Source organism: Patiria miniata, unplaced genomic scaffold, assembly GCF_015706575.1.
Source record: "Patiria miniata isolate m_02_andy unplaced genomic scaffold, ASM1570657v1 HiC_scaffold_12, whole genome shotgun sequence".
NCBI classification, from domain to species: Eukaryota; Metazoa; Echinodermata; class Asteroidea; order Valvatida; family Asterinidae; genus Patiria; species Patiria miniata.
In genome coordinates, this window is record NW_024037050.1 from 5,385,618 (window position 1) to 5,398,696 (window position 13,079).

Here is a 13,079-nt window from a genome sequence, read left to right on the forward strand (position 1 = left end):
TATTGTGTGGTTTGGAATGTCCTCATATTTTTCTAAATTCTCAGTTGCATGTCTGTTGAAGAAAGCATTTAATTAAATGTCTGAGTTGTACAGTAGAAAGCTGTGCTCCAACGGAATTAAAAACCTGCAGTCCCCTCCGTGTACTTTTTATTACAATTAAATTCATACAGTCATTTAAAATGTTGGTACATCATAACTAATTCTACCTATTTACCAATTTGAAATAACCATCTACCGGTAGATCGAACTAAACATAAACATTTTTTTCCCCAAATCAAGGAGTTCATTGACTTTAGATCAAATTACGTCTAGACCTCGGAATAATTTTTTGTTCCGACTGAAAATTGATACCAGTGTTCTATCTTTTTTTGGATTGTTACTAATGTTAGATCCTTGTTATGTTATGATGCAAACAAATTTCAGTGGAGGTGTTGTCTGGCATATGTGGAAGTAAAACCTCCGTATTGGTCAGACTTCCTTGGTAACAGTACCGGTAGAATCAAGTTGGTTTCCTGATGCGATACCAGAATATAAAAAAGCTGTTGGTGTGCTGGTTTTGTACTTGTAGGAGGCATCCGCAGAGTTTAATCTGTTGACACCCCAGCGTTTCCTTCCTCCATAGGATGTCTGTGGTTTAAATTTGTACAAAATTTGCGGTTTCAGACTTGTGTAAATTGTGCTTGTATGACGTCTTTTCAAGGAAAGTGGAATATTGTTTCCAACACTACCCTCATTTTACCGAATTTAGTTAATTTACATTTTGTTTACAATCAGTAACCAACCAGTGAATGGCTAGTCTGGTTCCCTGAGCTGATAGTTCCCTGACATCTATAAATTCGACTGAACTCTGAAGCGTAGGGTCAGGGAACCAGACTACAAGCACGGCATTTTTCCCCATGAACACAAAACTTTAAAACCACTCGGCCGGATGATATTTGCTTAAAAATATGAACCCCCAAATCTGTCCCTTTCTGAAAATTACAGCAAAAGCAATGACCTTTTAGTTTTAAAGGGAATATACATCATTTGCTTTTGCTGTTATTTTCAGAAATGGGTGGAATTGGGGGGTTGGAAATATAGCAAATATAGTAACACTGACTTTTTGAGTTTTTGGGTTCGAAAATGCTATAAAAACCAAGAAAAACAATCATTTTCCTGTAGGCTGGTTCCCTGACTCCATACAAGAAGAAACAGGGCAGTTTACATACATTGGGGAATTGTAAGGTCAGGGAACCAGTCTAGCTGGCTTGTACCCGTTCATATGTGTGTAATCGATTGCAAACAAGTGCGATGGTCAATTGGGGCCAGTATTTGAAAAAAAGCCAGTTTTTTCCAACGCTGGTCGGCCGACCAGCGTTGGAAATTGATACAAAAATACCACTTTTCTTGAAAATGACAGTATACCAGGTGCCATGATTTTACAGGATGCTTTACACTGTCATTCACTTACAGTCCATCAAGGTATTTCAAAATGATTTGGTAGTTTTATTTTTTGATGTTTGCAAATGTTGTATTTTCCCTTTAAGCACTGTTTAGGGACAAACTGTATTTTTCTTTGCCATACATGTAGGCACCGGTACAGTGTACATGTAGTTCAAAATGTTGAAATGATTGGAATTATCCAACTATCCGAGCGACCGACCCAGTTTGATGTGCCAGGGACGTGTGCAAATTAAACTTCATTGGGAGAATGTGATCTTTATTTACTCACCAAGCGCAATAATCACACTTGACATTCCTTTTTTTTTTTTAATAATCAGTGACCTTACATGTAACTTAACTGCATCATAGGCCATGGCTGTATTTAATTTGCACTAATGAAATTGCCTCTCAGAAGGTGTCATCTCAATCAATCAGTCGACTTAAAAATGGAGATCAAAGGATACAGTCTGTCTTAAAGGGAATGTACATCATTGGCTTTTGCTGTAATTTTCAGAAATGAACTATTTGAGGGGTTAGTATAATAGATCAAGTACTGTTACACTGACATGTTTGAAGTTTTACGTTCGAAAATGCTGGAAAAACCAAAAAAACCAAAAAATGTTCAAGTAATCTGGTTCCCTGACTCCACTAAATATAAAATGGATCAATTTACAGATGCCGGAAATTTGTAAGGTAAGGGAACCAGTCTAGCTGGCCTGCACCCGTTCATGAACATGTAACCATTTAGCAAACAAAATTTGGGATGAACAAAACGGTAAATTTGGAGCAGTAGTTGAAAAATAGTTAGGTATTTCCAACAGTGGTCGGCTGACCACCGTTGGAAATGTTTACAAAAATACCATTTTCTTGAAAATGACTTCACACCATGCAGGTGCCATAATTTTACAGGATGCTTTAGACTGTCATTTAGCAACATCCTGGTAAGGTATTTCGTAGAAACTTGGTAGTTTTATTTTTCGATGTTGGCAAATGTTGTATATTCCCTTTAAGAGTATTTTAAAGTCAGTCCAATAATAGTCATGAAATGGTAATTTAGTTGTAAAAATTCCAACACCAAACTTTGTTGATGTGTAACATGCAACTACATTCTGCGTGTTATAAATGTGTACATCGCTATAAAATGCAAAGGGTGTGCGTGTGTGTGTTCATGAGTTGTTCACAAATTGATTGCGCAAAGCGCATTATCGCCCGCGAAGCCGCCTCCCCTACAAATCGGGCCTCATTTCTGGATTGAACATGTAGTGCTCATGACACACGACAATCGCATTGCAAAACAACACATTTCTGCCCCGAAAGGTCGAAGATATATGTTTGGCACATCTTGGTCGGTAAACAACATTTATAAGATGGAATGTAAACACATTTACTGGAAATTCCCCCGTTGCAAGACATTTGCATTCCCTGTGGCCTCATTTACAATCTCTGTTAATTGGAAAAACCCTCTCTTTCGAAGCGCCCAACTGTATTTGTCATTTCCTTTGAATGCATTCCTGTGAAACACAGAAGCCTGTGATGTATGTATGTACATTTAGGCCTATACCATCAGTTCAAAGTAGAACAAGGCGGTTTGGGGAAACAAGGCGGTTTGGGGAATTCTGGCCTTTTTTAAGCATTGCTATCAGATAAAAAGTGGCCTTTGCACCTTACGCAAACATTCCTCCTCTATGATAGGAAGTTGAGCTATTCAGAAAATAAGTTATAATTTGCAATGTTCACTGATCAGTTCAAACAAAAACATACCGGTACATACCCTTAGAAATATTTTGACTTTATGTTAGGATCTAAAGACAATACACGGGGAGACTGCTGTACAATGTAGTAGAATGATAGCAATTTTTAAGCTTGTTGTCCCCATAATGTACGTTTTGGATTTCAAGCAACAAGAAAGCAGAGTACAAACTACATGTATTAGCGTAGTGCATGCATTTATTCGTGTACATGTAGATTAACAGTTTTTAATGGGTTAATATGTAATAGGTTTGATCTGACGTCAAACTCTGTCAAGGCACGGTGGCCTTGTGCTTGAAAACTAATTTAAGGTCGAGATAATTTTTTCAAGTATTTGTTTTCAAGAATTGTATTCAAGATAGATTCAACATCACCACAACTTGTTTTGGCCATCTTGAACATTTTTTTTAATAAAAAGTACATGTGTTGTGTTTTAAAAGATAATTTTCTGGTTTTTTTTTAAGTAAAGAAAAGTTTGGCTTTGATGGTAAAAACCTCTCTACAAATTTGATTTTCCATCTCATACATTTGTAGAACAGTCAGATCTGAAATTTAGAAGTTTTTCTGCATTTTTGTACAAGCTCAAATTAATGTTTTAAGAATGAGGAAAGCATTTTCCAAGAATTTCAAAAATCACTGCTTTAACACCCCCAAAATCTTTCATTAGGAAAGCGTGGATTTCACAATGGAAGTTGTTTTAATTATTGATTTACTCTTGTAATTTTTAAATTATCTATAGATTTCATAATCATTCTTTGGAAATTGAATGTGAAAATTGTATCCCTGCCATGAGTACATTTATGCCAATTTGTTTTCTTGTATGTAACATTTTTTTGGCAGTAATACAGCAGCTGTTTGAACTTTGTCATCATCATCATTATCTTCGTCCCTCACCTTCATCTGTGCAAAGCCACTAAATGCCATCTCATACACGCCATCACGATGTGTATTCATCTGAACATCAATTACCTTCATCTCCGTATCTTTATTTTGTCTAATAACTTCTTTATGACAACTCCGCGGGATACCGGTATCCTGCTCGAGGGAGTGAGTCATATGTTGGACGGCTGTTCAACTTGCTGGTCCATGGTCGCAGAAATATGATATTCAGGGTGACCGGGCAAGGAATGCTCCCCAAACAGTATTTTGCCAGTTCATGGAATCACATCTGGCATTTGATACACGTCTTCCCTGTGACTCAAAGAATGAGAACTTTAACCGTGGATTCTTAGCTGCTGAGTTACACTGTGCATTCAGCCCTAACTAGACTTGGTAATTGTTTTGCGTATACGGTACCGGTTACTGGCTCCACGCACGCAAAATATCGCTGCAATGTGCGAAGTCTGTTTCCCAGACCAAACGGTGCTGACTATTGAATGTTAAATACCAACTTGGCGAATACATTTTCAATTTTGCACACAACATAAATAATAATAACTAGAAATGTGTTTGTGGACAAACACAAGCTGTTTCGGATATTTGAAATACTTTGAGCACGGGATGAACAATCAGTGACGTCACTATAAATGTCATCTATAACAGCACATAATAATATGTACATGTCAAGTTACAACCAAATCGAACATTTTAGTTCTGTAGATATAGACCTATAAAAGAATAAAATGCCCCTTTAAGGGACTTCACATGACATTTGATGAGGATGCCACTTCAATTTCCATCTATAACACATCCATGTGAATATGCATACCAAGTTTTAACCCAATCAGACTTGTACTTCCGAAGTTCAGTTTGAAGAAAAACGTGTACAAAACCAATATGGAAACAATACATCTTTAATGTGATGTAACCTGACACCTCATGACGCCACGATGACGAATTTCTTCTAGGACCATCTATGGGTAGTGGTCTAAGTGTGTATCAAGTATAAAGTCGATCAAGTTTACGAAAGTGCCAAAGTGTATGGTTTGAAGAAAAACGTGTACAAAACCTATGGGGAAAATGTGCATCTTTAATGTGAAGTAACGTGACACCTGATGACGTCACGATCACGAATTTCTTCAAGGACCATCTGTGGGTGATGGTCTAAGTGTGTACCAAGTGTAACGTCGATCGGATTTACGAAAATGCCAAACTGGAGTGTTTTAAAACGTGTACAAAACATATGGGCAAAAATGCATCTTTAATGTGACGTAACCTGACACCTGATGACGTCACGATCACAAATTTCTTCTAGGACCATCTGTGGGTGGTGGTCTAAGTATGTACCAAGTCTGAAATCAATCGGATTTAAAAAAGTGGCAAAGTGGATTGGTAGAAGAAACGTGTGTTAAACCTATGGAGAAAAAGTCTGAAAAAGGAGAAAAAAAAAAAGAAAACTAGAGGTATGCGTTTGTGGACAAACGCAAGCTGTTTCGGCTGTGACGTGTGTTGATGACATGACGACATCACCTCAAATTTCATAGATATTTGATACGTACATTAGTTACATGCGAATGGAATCTCTACTTATACAAATACCATACAATATAGGCCCTGACAATTATTCCTTTAATGACGGCACATGACGTGATAACGTTTGAAGCAAATCCAAGTTCGAAGCCAATGGAACTAGCACTTTCAGAGATAAATGGTGTGAAATATAATAAATACTATAACTTGAATGTTTGGTCACATGGTATGCGATGACGTCATGAAGGCATCATCATGGTGTGATCATGACGTATAATGTGGTTTTGTACTCATAACACACCCTGGAATACTTGCGTACCAGCTTTGAACCCAATCGGACTGGTACGTCCTAGAGATAGAGAATCTTGAGAACTATAGCCGTCAGGTGATACTGTACAATGGTACGTACGTCATTGTGGCGAAAATTGTTTTTGAGCCATCAGTGTGTGGTGTTGTTAAATCTAATGCGATCAGCTTTAGCAAACTGCCAAAATATAATTATTAGCTGAAGAAAACATGTAATCCTGTTTGTATCCAGCCCCCTAAAAGCCATGGCTAACCTCCAACACGGAGTGGCCTGTCATGAAATTTGGCCTGCGTGTCATTTTGCTTGTGTCGATCTGTGATTTTGGCCTTACATGTATTGTCCTGGCTATGGCCATGAGTGCCGGACCAATGCAGTTGCACGTCACGAACATTTTTGGGCATTTCGTCACAGGAAACACTAGAGGGCAGCAAACAACTTTAACAGTAACATGATTCATGTTGGGAGTGAACATACCAATAGTACTGAGCAGACGAGAAAGGAATTAAATTTAATGACGTCTTGGAAAGAATTCCATATACGGACTCCAGTTATTTTCCTAGATATGACTTGAACAGTACCAAAAGTTGTAAATCTGACGAAGAAACGGAAATTTAGGAGGGGAAAAAATCAAGATTTTCTTTAAAAATACTTTTCCTGTCATGGCCCATAGAGGTGGAGGCTTATATGGAATTCTTTCCAGTGGTCCTAACGTGGCGCACTTGAACAAATCCCCAAAAATCCCACATTAACATTTAAGAAATTCTTTAAAGTTGTTAATCTCTGATAAATCATGATTATCCCAACTCACATACCCAACTTCAAGTTTGTCACATTTACGTAAGCCGCATAAATCTGTGGCATCATGACTGTACCGCGTAGAGTGCGCGGGGACCTGGCCAGCTGTAGGGCGGCTAGGCATGCACGCGCACGCTGTCAAAATGTCAAGTTGGATAACGGTCGAGTTGTCCGACCCCATGGGTACAAAGCCTATGGAGAAAACAACGTGCACAATGCCTATGGAGAAAAGAACGTGTACAAACCCTAAGGAGAAAAGAACGTGTACAAACTCTATGGAGAAAAGAACGTGTACAAACTCTATGGAGAAAAGAACGTGTACAAACTCTATGGAGAAAAGAACGTGTACAAAACCTATGGAGAAAAGAACGTGTACAAACCCTATGGAGAAAAGAACGTGTACAAACCCTATGGACAAAAAATGCACCTTTAATGTTACGTAACTTAACACTTGATGACGTCGTGATTACGAATTTCTTCTAGGACCATCTGTGGATGGTGGTCTAAGTGGGTGCCAAGTCTGAGGTTGATGCAATTTAAGAAAGTGCCAAAGTGCCCTTGCTGAAGAAAAAACAAGTACAAACCCTATGAAGAAGAGTCTGAAAGAGAAAAAGAAAAAAACTAGAAATGTGTTTGTGGACAAACACAAGCTGTTTCGACTGTTACATTATTTGACAAGGACATGAGATTATGACTATTTGTGCATGCAAAGTTTCAACCGAATCGGACGAATAGTTGCGGAGATAAAGGGCTTTAAAAGATGCAAGGTTAGGGCGCCCTCACATGACGACCACAGAAGTGATACTGTCGCCGCCGATATTTTCACATTAACACTTCCCAATATGAGGGCATTCAAAGTTTCAACGCAATGGGACCCATGCTTACAAAGATATAGGGCTGCAAACGATGCTATGTTAGGGCGCCCTCACATGACGACCGATGACGTCACCTTGACTTAACCTATATTCTGGTGTATAACGGATTCAAGTTTGTGTGAATGCAAAGCTTCAACCAAATCGGATGCATACTCGTGGGGATATGGAAATTATGCAAAGTTAGGGTGCCCTCACATGACAGCTAATGACGTCGCGATGACGTCACCTATATTGCCACACGAAACACACCCCAATGTGAGGGCATGCAAAGTTTCAACGCAATCGGACCTATACTTGCAAAGTTACAGGGCTGCAACAAATGCAAAGTTAGGGCGCCCTCACATGACACCTGATGACGTCAACATGACGAAAACCTTAAAGGACCATCTGCGGTTGGTGATATGCGTGTCTGCCAAGTCTGAAGTCAATCAGATCTATGAAAGTGCCAAAATGTACTGATTGAAGGAAAACGTGTACAAAACCTATGGAGTAAAAATGCATCTTTAATGTTACGTAACCTGACACCTCATAATGCCATGATGGCGAATTTCTTTTAAGACCATCTGTGGGTAGTGTTCTAAGTGTGTGCCAAGTATAAAGTCGATCAAATTTACGAAAGTGCCAAAGTGGAGCGTTTTAAAACGTGTACAAAACCTATGGGGAAAATGTGCATCTTTAATGTGAAGTAACGCGACACCTGATGACGTCACGATCACGAATTTCTTCAACGACCATCTGTGGGTGATGGTATAGGTGTGAACCAAGTGTAACGTCGATCGGATTTACGAAAGTGCCGAAATGGAGCGTTTTAACACGTGTACAAACCCTATGGGGAAAAATACATCTTTAAAGTGACGTAACCTGACACTTGATGACGTCACGATCACGAATTTCATCTAGGACCATCTGTGGGTGGTGGTCCAAGTATGAATTAAGTTTAAAGTCGATCGGATTTACGAAGATGCCAAACTGGAGTGTTTTAAAACGTGTACAAAACATATGGGGAAAAATGCATCTTTAATGTGACGTAACCCGACACCTGATGACGTCACGATCACAAATTTCTTCTAGGACCATCTGTGGGTGGTGGTCTAAGTATGTATCAAGTCTGAAATCAATCGGATTTTAAAAAGTGGCAAAGTGGATTGGTAGAAGAAACGTGTGTTAAACCTATGGAGAAAAAGTCTGAAAAAGGAGAAGAAAAAAAAAGAAAAACTAGAAATGTGTTTGTGGACAAACACTGAGCTGTTTCGACCGTTTTATTAATGACTGCCGTAAAAGGAGTTTCATCCAGGTCGAATGAACATGTACATGCGTATTCTATACAAAAAGTGTCTATCCTACGTCCCTGACTATGCATGAAAAAGTTAGCCGGAAATCGGCTGAAACTGTCACTGTGGACAGGATTTGACCTCAGCAACACGTGCGCTGCGCGCGGGCTGACTGACATACGATATGTACAACGTACGTGCATGTACATGTACATTGTGGACTGTGCATGTTTTAAAGCAGAGTTATTGTCAACCTGAAGTTTTAAGCGTGCGCAGGGCATGTCCGAGTTTGCTTATTGCCTCGAAGCTTTGAAATATTTTAGACCTACCCTTAAATAGACAATTATAGTAAAAACTAATATAAAAACTGCCATGGTTGATTTTTCAGGATTTTTTTAAGGAAAAAGGGTTTTTTCATTATAACTTCCGGTCTGATGACGTCATACACCTTAAACTTCGCACACATCTTAAATGGGTCAAGGTCATCATATACACCAATATTTAGGCGATTCCGACAAACTTCGCCACAGACATCTATTCAAAATACATTTTTGAAAATTTTCAACCTGTCGCTAGAGGGCGCTCGAAGATTGCATGACGTCATCGGTAGATGATTTGAAGAACACTATTAGCCAAGAGACTAACACAGTTAAAAGCAAGTTCATATCTATTACCACTTTTAAATAATAAGCCACTTCCGGTTTTGGCCTTTTTCGACCGGAAGCAAGGGTCACGTGATTTTACGCACACTGAATGAAATAAAGACCTCAACCTACTCTACCACTTGCTGGCAACAGAATGCTGCGGACGCGTACGGTTGATTTCTTATGCATTCTTAAATATTAAAATTGTCACAATTTAATTGCCTATAAATAAACACCGGATGACGTCATCATGACGTCATCATTACACAATGTTGTTTGAATTAGAGTCTTTGCTTGGACAAAGATTGGTGTAAATGAATTACTGGCAAAGAGTCGAAAATGCCCTCTGAAAATTGACATTTTTTTTTTAATTTCTGTGTACAAAGTCTATGGGAAAAATTAAATATTCAAAATTCTATAATAAATCACGTGATGACGTCAGCATGACGAAAAGTTTCGGGACACATCTTCAGATGGTGGTCTAAGTGTGTGCCAGGTTTGAAGTCGATCGGATTTGAAAAAAAGCCAAAAGTGACTTGTAGAACGAAAACACGTGTTATCCTATGAGAAAAAAGTCTGAAAAATAAAAGAGAAAAAAAAAAATAACAGAAACAAGAGCTGTTTCGGTGTGTACACCGAAACAGCTAAAAAAAATCTTAACGAAAACAAGAGCTGTTTCGGTGTGTACACCGAAACAGCTAAAAAAAGAAAAAAAAAATCTTAACGAAAACAAGAGCTGTTTCGGTGTGTCACCGAAACAGCTAATAATAACGGAGTCTTATATAGCGCACGTACCGGTATCTAACAACAATTAGGTACTCAAGGCGCTGGAAATTATGTCAATTATTAAAGAAAGGTAAATAAAGTTTATGAGAAATATGAGACCCATTATGTAGCACCTTATGGTTTACGAGGTGCTGTGGTGCACATTGCAGCCACTGCCAGAAACACCGGGGCAAACCCCTTCTCTTAGCGATAAGTGTAACTGGGTTCTTTAACGTGCATTACACAACACACGGGACCTACGGCTTTACGTCCCATCCGAAGGACGAAGCAATAATGGTAAAGTGCCTTGCTCAAGAGCACAAGCACCATGTTCCCACGGTCAGGATTCGAACCCATGCACCACCGCACACGAGTCGAACACCGTAACCACTGGACCACAGTGCCCCACTATAGTATTTTGAATCGCTAGCGAATTCTGTGAGAGCACTGTGATTGGTTCAGATTCCAGCGCATATTCTAGGCCGCCACGGAAGATCGTTATCATTACTTCGAGGGTTTGTACTTTGTGTTGCGGGGAGGGGGGGGGGGGGTGGGGAGGGGCAGCAGGCTTACATGTAAAGATCTAATCTATTTTCACTACTTGAAAATGGCACAGAGAGAGAGGAACTTCATTTTTCATACTAACAAACCCTTGTGTTTATCGCATTTATGCATCTCGCATTATAGCGCAAAATGCCATCAAAACAAATTACTCAGTAGTTCAAAAACGAAAGTTCAGGAAGTGACTTTCTTGTGAAATCCTGTCACTTTGCAATGCGCAATCCATACATTTATTACTTGTATAGGGCCTAAGCCTTTTAAAGTTTTATTTCTTATTTGTCAAGAATGTCCTTTGCAACTTTCCACTATGCAACCATCCCCATTCCCCCTGGGTGTCGTCCTCAGCATAGTGGGGGTTTGTGCTCTCTGCCAAAAGCACTGCCAAATTATAAACAAAAGGACATGAAAAATTGTAGCATGATTCCCATCAATTCAAGAAAGGATGTGAAGCACTATGCAGGCTGCTTTCTTCCCTTAGGTACGTCACCGTACGTGGAGTAGTTTACTAGCATGGGGCTCAGTGTTCAAAGTTGAAAACTTGAATTTGACACGGGTTTTTCTCACAGTTTGCAGAGTTCTACATGTACTTGCAAAAGTTTGTGTTGGAGACAATGTTTGCTAATCAAACTGTAATTGTAGAACCCAAGTGCAATCAGAAGGTTAAACATTCTCAGAAACTAGGTTCAAGTGGAGGTGGATGTACTGGTACATGTATGTGCAATACAGAAGTACCAGTAAGACAGTTTGAAATGAATGTCGTCCTTAATTTATGGCCCTCGATCCCCATTTTATTGGCATACCGTATAATACAATATTTACAGAGCACCCCACGGTGCCATTATGGGCTCCGTGCAAGAGAGGGCGTTTTGTACCAGTTTTGAGAGCCCTGTGCGCACACCGCGTGTGCGTACTGGAATGTGCACGTAAAGTGCGAAGGACTTACGATTTATTTTATTGTGACTGTACATAAAGCATCGTCAGAGATGCGTTCGAATGTCTCCCCTGATGGTCTCCCCCAACTCTCCGACCCTTTCTTGCCGTTGAGGGGGTACTTGTGCGCGGAGCCCAGTGCCTGGGAACGGTACATGTACAGTGTACAATGTACATGTACCAAGTAACGTCACTACCGGTACTTCGTTGAAAAAAACCTCATTTCGCTCCCTTCTCATTTTAATGGTCTGAAAACAAGATTAGAAACAGTAACCCCCAAATCCACTTTCAAGAGCTGCCAAGCCTTTTCATTTCACTGTGGCTCTAGCATGATCTGTTTTTAATGAGTCTCCTGGCCCTGAACTAAAATGTCCTGACCTGCAGTTCATTCAGTCGGAAGTAATCTAAAAATCAGCTTTGGCTGAAGACTAATATGACAGTGCAGACACCTTTCAGAATCCATAGTTTCGTTGTTTTTTTAAATTTAAATAATCCCTGAAGCCAGACAACCAAATCTTGTTGCATCAAGTGAGGCATCCAGCTTCCAAAAAAAAAAAAAAAAAGTAAGCAAAAGTAAACCTTTACCTAGAATGAAATTGCTTTAGTTTTGGGAACGTTGCACATTTAACAGAGATGCAATAAGTTTAAGCAGAAAACGACCCGTAGCTCGCTGGCAAATTCCGCTTCGCACTGTTGCGTCGCAGAGTGTGGGCACCAACATCGGCAGATGTTGATCTGTTTTTTTTTTGGTTTCATCAAGAGAAACCACATTGAAATGGTTGAGGCAGCAGTGTAAGATTATGAAACACATCAGTCTCCTGTCAGACTCCTCGCACAGCTAAATAGTCCAAGACCAATCTCCATGCAAATTAAATTGTCTAGTTTCCGAGAGTCGGGCGTGAATGCGTAGAGCGTGCCGATAAAAGCAGACAACCAATTTCAATCCAATTTGTTTCCTGTCTGCAGACCAGAGTGTTGATATTAACAGGTCGGCTGTAGGTCTTGTAGACAAATTCTGGACCGGTGATTGCGTGACGAAAAGTGGTTTTCTGTTATTTAACATCGCAAACCAACTTCTACTTCGGGCGATTCACAATGCCATGTGCCACCAAGAGTTTGCCACGGAGAGTTTGTTTTTCAAGTTTAGGGTCGACAAAACACAGCCCATTTGAATGAGTGTCAGTAAACAACTTCAAGTCAAGTCAAGTCTGTCCCGAGCCAATGTGGCTCATCAGGCCGGCGTTTATCTCCGGTTTCAGTAGCATGAAACGACTGAGAATATTTCTACTCCCTCTGGATGGGATGCTAGTCCATCGCAGGTTACTCCCCAGCTAATGCCGGTACCCATTTA